The 6,000-nt window shown below is 45.6% G+C and overlaps 18 non-coding genes across 18 annotated transcripts in view; all 18 read left to right on the forward strand.

Annotated features, from left to right (window-relative positions):
- Positions 1-159: 159 nt before the first annotated feature.
- LOC126683847 (5S ribosomal RNA) lies at positions 160-278 on the forward strand. The gene has a single exon (XR_007642054.1). It is a non-coding gene; the product is annotated as a 5S ribosomal RNA (ribosomal RNA).
- Positions 279-510: 232 nt separating this feature from the next.
- Positions 511-629, forward strand: LOC126683848 (5S ribosomal RNA). Its single transcript, XR_007642055.1, has one exon. It is a non-coding gene; the product is annotated as a 5S ribosomal RNA (ribosomal RNA).
- Positions 630-854: 225 nt separating this feature from the next.
- Positions 855-973, forward strand: LOC126683849 (5S ribosomal RNA). The gene has a single exon (XR_007642056.1). It is a non-coding gene; the product is annotated as a 5S ribosomal RNA (ribosomal RNA).
- A 218-nt stretch (positions 974-1,191) lies between these two features.
- Positions 1,192-1,310, forward strand: LOC126683850 (5S ribosomal RNA). The gene has a single exon (XR_007642057.1). It is a non-coding gene; the product is annotated as a 5S ribosomal RNA (ribosomal RNA).
- Positions 1,311-1,542: 232 nt separating this feature from the next.
- Positions 1,543-1,661, forward strand: LOC126683851 (5S ribosomal RNA). The gene has a single exon (XR_007642058.1). It is a non-coding gene; the product is annotated as a 5S ribosomal RNA (ribosomal RNA).
- Positions 1,662-1,886: 225 nt separating this feature from the next.
- LOC126683852 (5S ribosomal RNA) lies at positions 1,887-2,005 on the forward strand. The gene has a single exon (XR_007642059.1). It is a non-coding gene; the product is annotated as a 5S ribosomal RNA (ribosomal RNA).
- A 225-nt stretch (positions 2,006-2,230) lies between these two features.
- On the forward strand, positions 2,231-2,349 carry LOC126683853 (5S ribosomal RNA). The gene has a single exon (XR_007642060.1). It is a non-coding gene; the product is annotated as a 5S ribosomal RNA (ribosomal RNA).
- A 220-nt stretch (positions 2,350-2,569) lies between these two features.
- LOC126684366 (5S ribosomal RNA) lies at positions 2,570-2,688 on the forward strand. The gene has a single exon (XR_007642547.1). It is a non-coding gene; the product is annotated as a 5S ribosomal RNA (ribosomal RNA).
- A 218-nt stretch (positions 2,689-2,906) lies between these two features.
- Positions 2,907-3,025, forward strand: LOC126683855 (5S ribosomal RNA). Its single transcript, XR_007642061.1, has one exon. It is a non-coding gene; the product is annotated as a 5S ribosomal RNA (ribosomal RNA).
- A 218-nt stretch (positions 3,026-3,243) lies between these two features.
- Positions 3,244-3,362, forward strand: LOC126683856 (5S ribosomal RNA). The gene has a single exon (XR_007642062.1). It is a non-coding gene; the product is annotated as a 5S ribosomal RNA (ribosomal RNA).
- A 225-nt stretch (positions 3,363-3,587) lies between these two features.
- On the forward strand, positions 3,588-3,706 carry LOC126684884 (5S ribosomal RNA). Its single transcript, XR_007643049.1, has one exon. It is a non-coding gene; the product is annotated as a 5S ribosomal RNA (ribosomal RNA).
- Positions 3,707-3,926: 220 nt separating this feature from the next.
- On the forward strand, positions 3,927-4,045 carry LOC126683858 (5S ribosomal RNA). Its single transcript, XR_007642064.1, has one exon. It is a non-coding gene; the product is annotated as a 5S ribosomal RNA (ribosomal RNA).
- A 218-nt stretch (positions 4,046-4,263) lies between these two features.
- On the forward strand, positions 4,264-4,382 carry LOC126683859 (5S ribosomal RNA). Its single transcript, XR_007642065.1, has one exon. It is a non-coding gene; the product is annotated as a 5S ribosomal RNA (ribosomal RNA).
- Positions 4,383-4,600: 218 nt separating this feature from the next.
- LOC126683860 (5S ribosomal RNA) lies at positions 4,601-4,719 on the forward strand. Its single transcript, XR_007642066.1, has one exon. It is a non-coding gene; the product is annotated as a 5S ribosomal RNA (ribosomal RNA).
- A 232-nt stretch (positions 4,720-4,951) lies between these two features.
- Positions 4,952-5,070, forward strand: LOC126683861 (5S ribosomal RNA). The gene has a single exon (XR_007642067.1). It is a non-coding gene; the product is annotated as a 5S ribosomal RNA (ribosomal RNA).
- Positions 5,071-5,290: 220 nt separating this feature from the next.
- LOC126683862 (5S ribosomal RNA) lies at positions 5,291-5,409 on the forward strand. Its single transcript, XR_007642068.1, has one exon. It is a non-coding gene; the product is annotated as a 5S ribosomal RNA (ribosomal RNA).
- A 220-nt stretch (positions 5,410-5,629) lies between these two features.
- On the forward strand, positions 5,630-5,748 carry LOC126684935 (5S ribosomal RNA). The gene has a single exon (XR_007643097.1). It is a non-coding gene; the product is annotated as a 5S ribosomal RNA (ribosomal RNA).
- Positions 5,749-5,973: 225 nt separating this feature from the next.
- The window catches only part of LOC126683863 (5S ribosomal RNA), a 119-nt gene continuing 92 nt past the window's right edge, over positions 5,974-6,000 (forward strand). Inside the window, exon 1 of the ribosomal RNA XR_007642069.1 lies at positions 5,974-6,000. This exon is cut by the window's right edge and continues 92 nt beyond it. This is a non-coding gene — a ribosomal RNA (5S ribosomal RNA).

Raw genomic sequence — 6,000 nt, forward strand, 5'->3', positions numbered from 1 at the left:
CGAGTAACGAGCAACGAGCACCGGTGAATTGCAATGCAGGGACTAAACGGGAAATATGAAAAAGTTCAGGGACCAAAACGTACTTTTAAAGATAGTTTTTATTTTGGTTGAATGAGTTGCAAGGCAGCAGATATATACGATGATCGTGCAAGGTGTGACGGGTGCGATCATACCAGCACTAATGCACCGGATCCCATCAGAACTCCGAAGTTAAACGTGCTTGGGCGAGAGCAGTACTAGGATGGGTGACCTCCTGGGAAGTCCTCGTGTTGCACCCCTTTTTTGCATTTTTGCGGTCCGCGCCTGCATTTTTTTAATTATTATCGCCTATCGCGTAAACAGAACGAGTAACGAGTAACGAGCAACGAGCACCGGTGAATTGCAATGCAGGGACTAAACGGGAAATATGAAAAAGTTCAGGGACCAAAACGTACTTTTAAAGATAGTTTTTATTTTGGTTGAATGAGTTGCAAGGCAGCAGATATATACGATGATCGTGCAAGGTGTGACGGGTGCGATCATACCAGCACTAATGCACCGGATCCCATCAGAACTCCGAAGTTAAACGTGCTTGGGCGAGAGCAGTACTAGGATGGGTGACCTCCTGGGAAGTCCTCGTGTTGCACCCCTTTTTTGCATTTTTGCGGTCCGCGCCTGCATTTTTTTAATTATTATCGCCTATCGCGTAAACAGAACGAGTAACGAGCAACGAGCACCGGTGAATTGCAATGCAGGGACTAAACGGGAAATATGAAAAAGTTCAGGGACCAAAACGTACTTTTAAAGATAGTTTTTATTTTGGTTGAATGAGTTGCAAGGCAGCAGATATATACGATGATCGTGCAAGGTGTGACGGGTGCGATCATACCAGCACTAATGCACCGGATCCCATCAGAACTCCGAAGTTAAACGTGCTTGGGCGAGAGCAGTACTAGGATGGGTGACCTCCTGGGAAGTCCTCGTGTTGCACCCCTTTTTGGCATTTTTGCGGTCCGCGCCTGCATTTTTTTAATTATTATCGCCTATCGCGTAAACAGAACGAGTAACGAGCACCGGTGAATTGCAATGCAGGGACTAAACGGGAAATATGAAAAAGTTCAGGGACCAAAACGTACTTTTAAAGATAGTTTTTATTTTGGTTGAATGAGTTGCAAGGCAGCAGATATATACGATGATCGTGCAAGGTGTGACGGGTGCGATCATACCAGCACTAATGCACCGGATCCCATCAGAACTCCGAAGTTAAACGTGCTTGGGCGAGAGCAGTACTAGGATGGGTGACCTCCTGGGAAGTCCTCGTGTTGCACCCCTTTTTGGCATTTTTGCGGTCCGCGCCTGCATTTTTTTAATTATTATCGCCTATCGCGTAAACAGAACGAGTAACGAGTAACGAGCAACGAGCACCGGTGAATTGCAATGCAGGGACTAAACGGGAAATATGAAAAAGTTCAGGGACCAAAACGTACTTTTAAAGATATTTTTTATTTTGGTTGAATGAATTGCAAGGCAGCAGATATATACGATGATCGTGCAAGGTGTGACGGGTGCGATCATACCAGCACTAATGCACCGGATCCCATCAGAACTCCGAAGTTAAACGTGCTTGGGCGAGAGCAGTACTAGGATGGGTGACCTCCTGGGAAGTCCTCGTGTTGCACCCCTTTTTTGCATTTTTGCGGTCCGCGCCTGCATTTTTTTAATTATTATCGCCTATCGCGTAAACAGAACGAGTAACGAGCAACGAGCACCGGTGAATTGCAATGCAGGGACTAAACGGGAAATATGAAAAAGTTCAGGGACCAAAACGTACTTTTAAAGATATTTTTTATTTTGGTTGAATGAATTGCAAGGCAGCAGATATATACGATGATCGTGCAAGGTGTGACGGGTGCGATCATACCAGCACTAATGCACCGGATCCCATCAGAACTCCGAAGTTAAACGTGCTTGGGCGAGAGCAGTACTAGGATGGGTGACCTCCTGGGAAGTCCTCGTGTTGCACCCCTTTTTTGCATTTTTGCGGTCCGCGCCTGCATTTTTTTAATTATTATCGCCTATCGCGTAAACAGAACGAGTAACGAGCAACGAGCACCGGTGAATTGCAATGCAGGGACTAAACGGGAAATATGAAAAAGTTCAGGGACCAAAACGTACTTTTAAAGATATTTTTTATTTTGGTTGAATGAGTTGCAAGGCAGCAGATATATACGATGATCGTGCAAGGTGTGACGGGTGCGATCATACCAGCACTAATGCACCGGATCCCATCAGAACTCCGAAGTTAAACGTGCTTGGGCGAGAGCAGTACTAGGATGGGTGACCTCCTGGGAAGTCCTCGTGTTGCACCCCTTTTTTGCATTTTTGCGGTCCGCGCCTGCATTTTTTTAATTATTATCGCCTATCGCGTAAACGAGTAACGAGCAACGAGCACCGGTGAATTGCAATGCAGGGACTAAACGGGAAATATGAAAAAGTTCAGGGACCAAAACGTACTTTTAAAGATAGTTTTTATTTTGGTTGAATGAGTTGCAAGGCAGCAGATATATACGATGATCGTGCAAGGTGTGACGGGTGCGATCATACCTGCACTAATGCACCGGATCCCATCAGAACTCCGAAGTTAAACGTGCTTGGGCGAGAGCAGTACTAGGATGGGTGACCTCCTGGGAAGTCCTCGTGTTGCACCCCTTTTTTGCATTTTTGCGGTCCGCGCCTGCATTTTTTTAATTATTATCGCCTATCGCGTAAACAGAACGAGCAACGAGCACCGGTGAATTGCAATGCAGGGACTAAACGGGAAATATGAAAAAGTTCAGGGACCAAAACGTACTTTTAAAGATATTTTTTATTTTGGTTGAATGAGTTGCAAGGCAGCAGATATATACGATGATCGTGCAAGGTGTGACGGGTGCGATCATACCAGCACTAATGCACCGGATCCCATCAGAACTCCGAAGTTAAACGTGCTTGGGCGAGAGCAGTACTAGGATGGGTGACCTCCTGGGAAGTCCTCGTGTTGCACCCCTTTTTTGCATTTTTGCGGTCCGCGCCTGCATTTTTTTAATTATTATCGCCTATCGCGTAAACAGAACGAGTAACGAGCACCGGTGAATTGCAATGCAGGGACTAAACGGGAAATATGAAAAAGTTCAGGGACCAAAACGTACTTTTAAAGATATTTTTTATTTTGGTTGAATGAGTTGCAAGGCAGCAGATATATACGATGATCGTGCAAGGTGTGACGGGTGCGATCATACCAGCACTAATGCACCGGATCCCATCAGAACTCCGAAGTTAAACGTGCTTGGGCGAGAGCAGTACTAGGATGGGTGACCTCCTGGGAAGTCCTCGTGTTGCACCCCTTTTTTGCATTTTTGCGGTCCGCGCCTGCATTTTTTTAATTATTATCGCCTATCGCGTAAACAGAACGAGTAACGAGCAACGAGCACCGGTGAATTGCAATGCAGGGACTAAACGGGAAATATGAAAAAGTTCAGGGACCAAAACGTACTTTTAAAGATATTTTTTATTTTGGTTGAATGAGTTGCAAGGCAGCAGATATATACGATGATCGTGCAAGGTGTGACGGGTGCGATCATACCAGCACTAATGCACCGGATCCCATCAGAACTCCGAAATTAAACGTGCTTGGGCGAGAGCAGTACTAGGATGGGTGACCTCCTGGGAAGTCCTCGTGTTGCACCCCTTTTTTGCATTTTTGCGGTCCGCGCCTGCATTTTTTTAATTATTATCGCCTATCGCGTAAACGAGTAACGAGCAACGAGCACCGGTGAATTGCAATGCAGGGACTAAACGGGAAATATGAAAAAGTTCAGGGACCAAAACGTACTTTTAAAGATAGTTTTTATTTTGGTTGAATGAGTTGCAAGGCAGCAGATATATACGATGATCGTGCAAGGTGTGACGGGTGCGATCATACCAGCACTAATGCACCGGATCCCATCAGAACTCCGAAGTTAAACGTGCTTGGGCGAGAGCAGTACTAGGATGGGTGACCTCCTGGGAAGTCCTCGTGTTGCACCCCTTTTTTGCATTTTTGCGGTCCGCGCCTGCATTTTTTTAATTATTATCGCCTATCGCGTAAACAGAACGAGCAACGAGCACCGGTGAATTGCAATGCAGGGACTAAACGGGAAATATGAAAAAGTTCAGGGACCAAAACGTACTTTTAAAGATAGTTTTTATTTTGGTTGAATGAGTTGCAAGGCAGCAGATATATACGATGATCGTGCAAGGTGTGACGGGTGCGATCATACCAGCACTAATGCACCGGATCCCATCAGAACTCCGAAGTTAAACGTGCTTGGGCGAGAGCAGTACTAGGATGGGTGACCTCCTGGGAAGTCCTCGTGTTGCACCCCTTTTTGGCATTTTTGCGGTCCGCGCCTGCATTTTTTTAATTATTATCGCCTATCGCGTAAACAGAACGAGTAACGAGCACCGGTGAATTGCAATGCAGGGACTAAACGGGAAATATGAAAAAGTTCAGGGACCAAAATGTACTTTTAAAGATAGTTTTTATTTTGGTTGAATGAGTTGCAAGGCAGCAGATATATACGATGATCGTGCAAGGTGTGACGGGTGCGATCATACCAGCACTAATGCACCGGATCCCATCAGAACTCCGAAGTTAAACGTGCTTGGGCGAGAGCAGTACTAGGATGGGTGACCTCCTGGGAAGTCCTCGTGTTGCACCCCTTTTTGGCATTTTTGCGGTCCGCGCCTGCATTTTTTTAATTATTATCGCCTATCGCGTAAACAGAACGAGTAACGAGTAACGAGCAACGAGCACCGGTGAATTGCAATGCAGGGACTAAACGGGAAATATGAAAAAGTTCAGGGACCAAAACGTACTTTTAAATATATTTTTTATTTTGGTTGAATGAGTTGCAAGGCAGCAGATATATACGATGATCGTGCAAGGTGTGACGGGTGCGATCATACCAGCACTAATGCACCGGATCCCATCAGAACTCCGAAGTTAAACGTGCTTGGGCGAGAGCAGTACTAGGATGGGTGACCTCCTGGGAAGTCCTCGTGTTGCACCCCTTTTTTGCATTTTTGCGGTCCGCGCCTGCATTTTTTTAATTATTATCGCCTATCGCGTAAACGAGTAACGAGCAACGAGCACCGGTGAATTGCAATGCAGGGACTAAACGGGAAATATGAAAAAGTTCAGGGACCAAAACGTACTTTTAAAGATATTTTTTATTTTGGTTGAATGAGTTGCAAGGCAGCAGATATATACGATGATCGTGCAAGGTGTGACGGGTGCGATCATACCAGCACTAATGCACCGGATCCCATCAGAACTCCGAAGTTAAACGTGCTTGGGCGAGAGCAGTACTAGGATGGGTGACCTCCTGGGAAGTCCTCGTGTTGCACCCCTTTTTTGCATTTTTGCGGTCCGCGCCTGCATTTTTTTAATTATTATCGCCTATCGCGTAAACGAGTAACGAGCAACGAGCACCGGTGAATTGCAATGCAGGGACTAAACGGGAAATATGAAAAAGTTCAGGGACCAAAACGTACTTTTAAAGATATTTTTTATTTTGGTTGAATGAGTTGCAAGGCAGCAGATATATACGATGATCGTGCAAGGTGTGACGGGTGCGATCATACCAGCACTAATGCACCGGATCCCATCAGAACTCCGAACTTAAACGTGCTTGGGCGAGAGCAGTACTAGGATGGGTGACCTCCTGGGAAGTCCTCGTGTTGCACCCCTTTTTTGCATTTTTGCGGTCCGCGCCTGCATTTTTTTAATTATTATCGCCTATCGCGTAAACAGAACGAGTAACGAGCAACGAGCACCGGTGAATTGCAATGCAGGGACTAAACGGGAAATATGAAAAAGTTCAGGGACCAAAACGTACTTTTAAAGATATTTTTTATTTTGGTTGAATGAGTTGCAAGGCAGCAGATATATACGATGATCGTGCAAGGTGTGACGGGTGCGATCATACCAGCACTAATGCA

This window comes from Mercurialis annua, linkage group LG5, assembly GCF_937616625.2.
Source record: "Mercurialis annua linkage group LG5, ddMerAnnu1.2, whole genome shotgun sequence".
Lineage (NCBI taxonomy): Eukaryota > Viridiplantae > Streptophyta > Magnoliopsida > Malpighiales > Euphorbiaceae > Mercurialis > Mercurialis annua.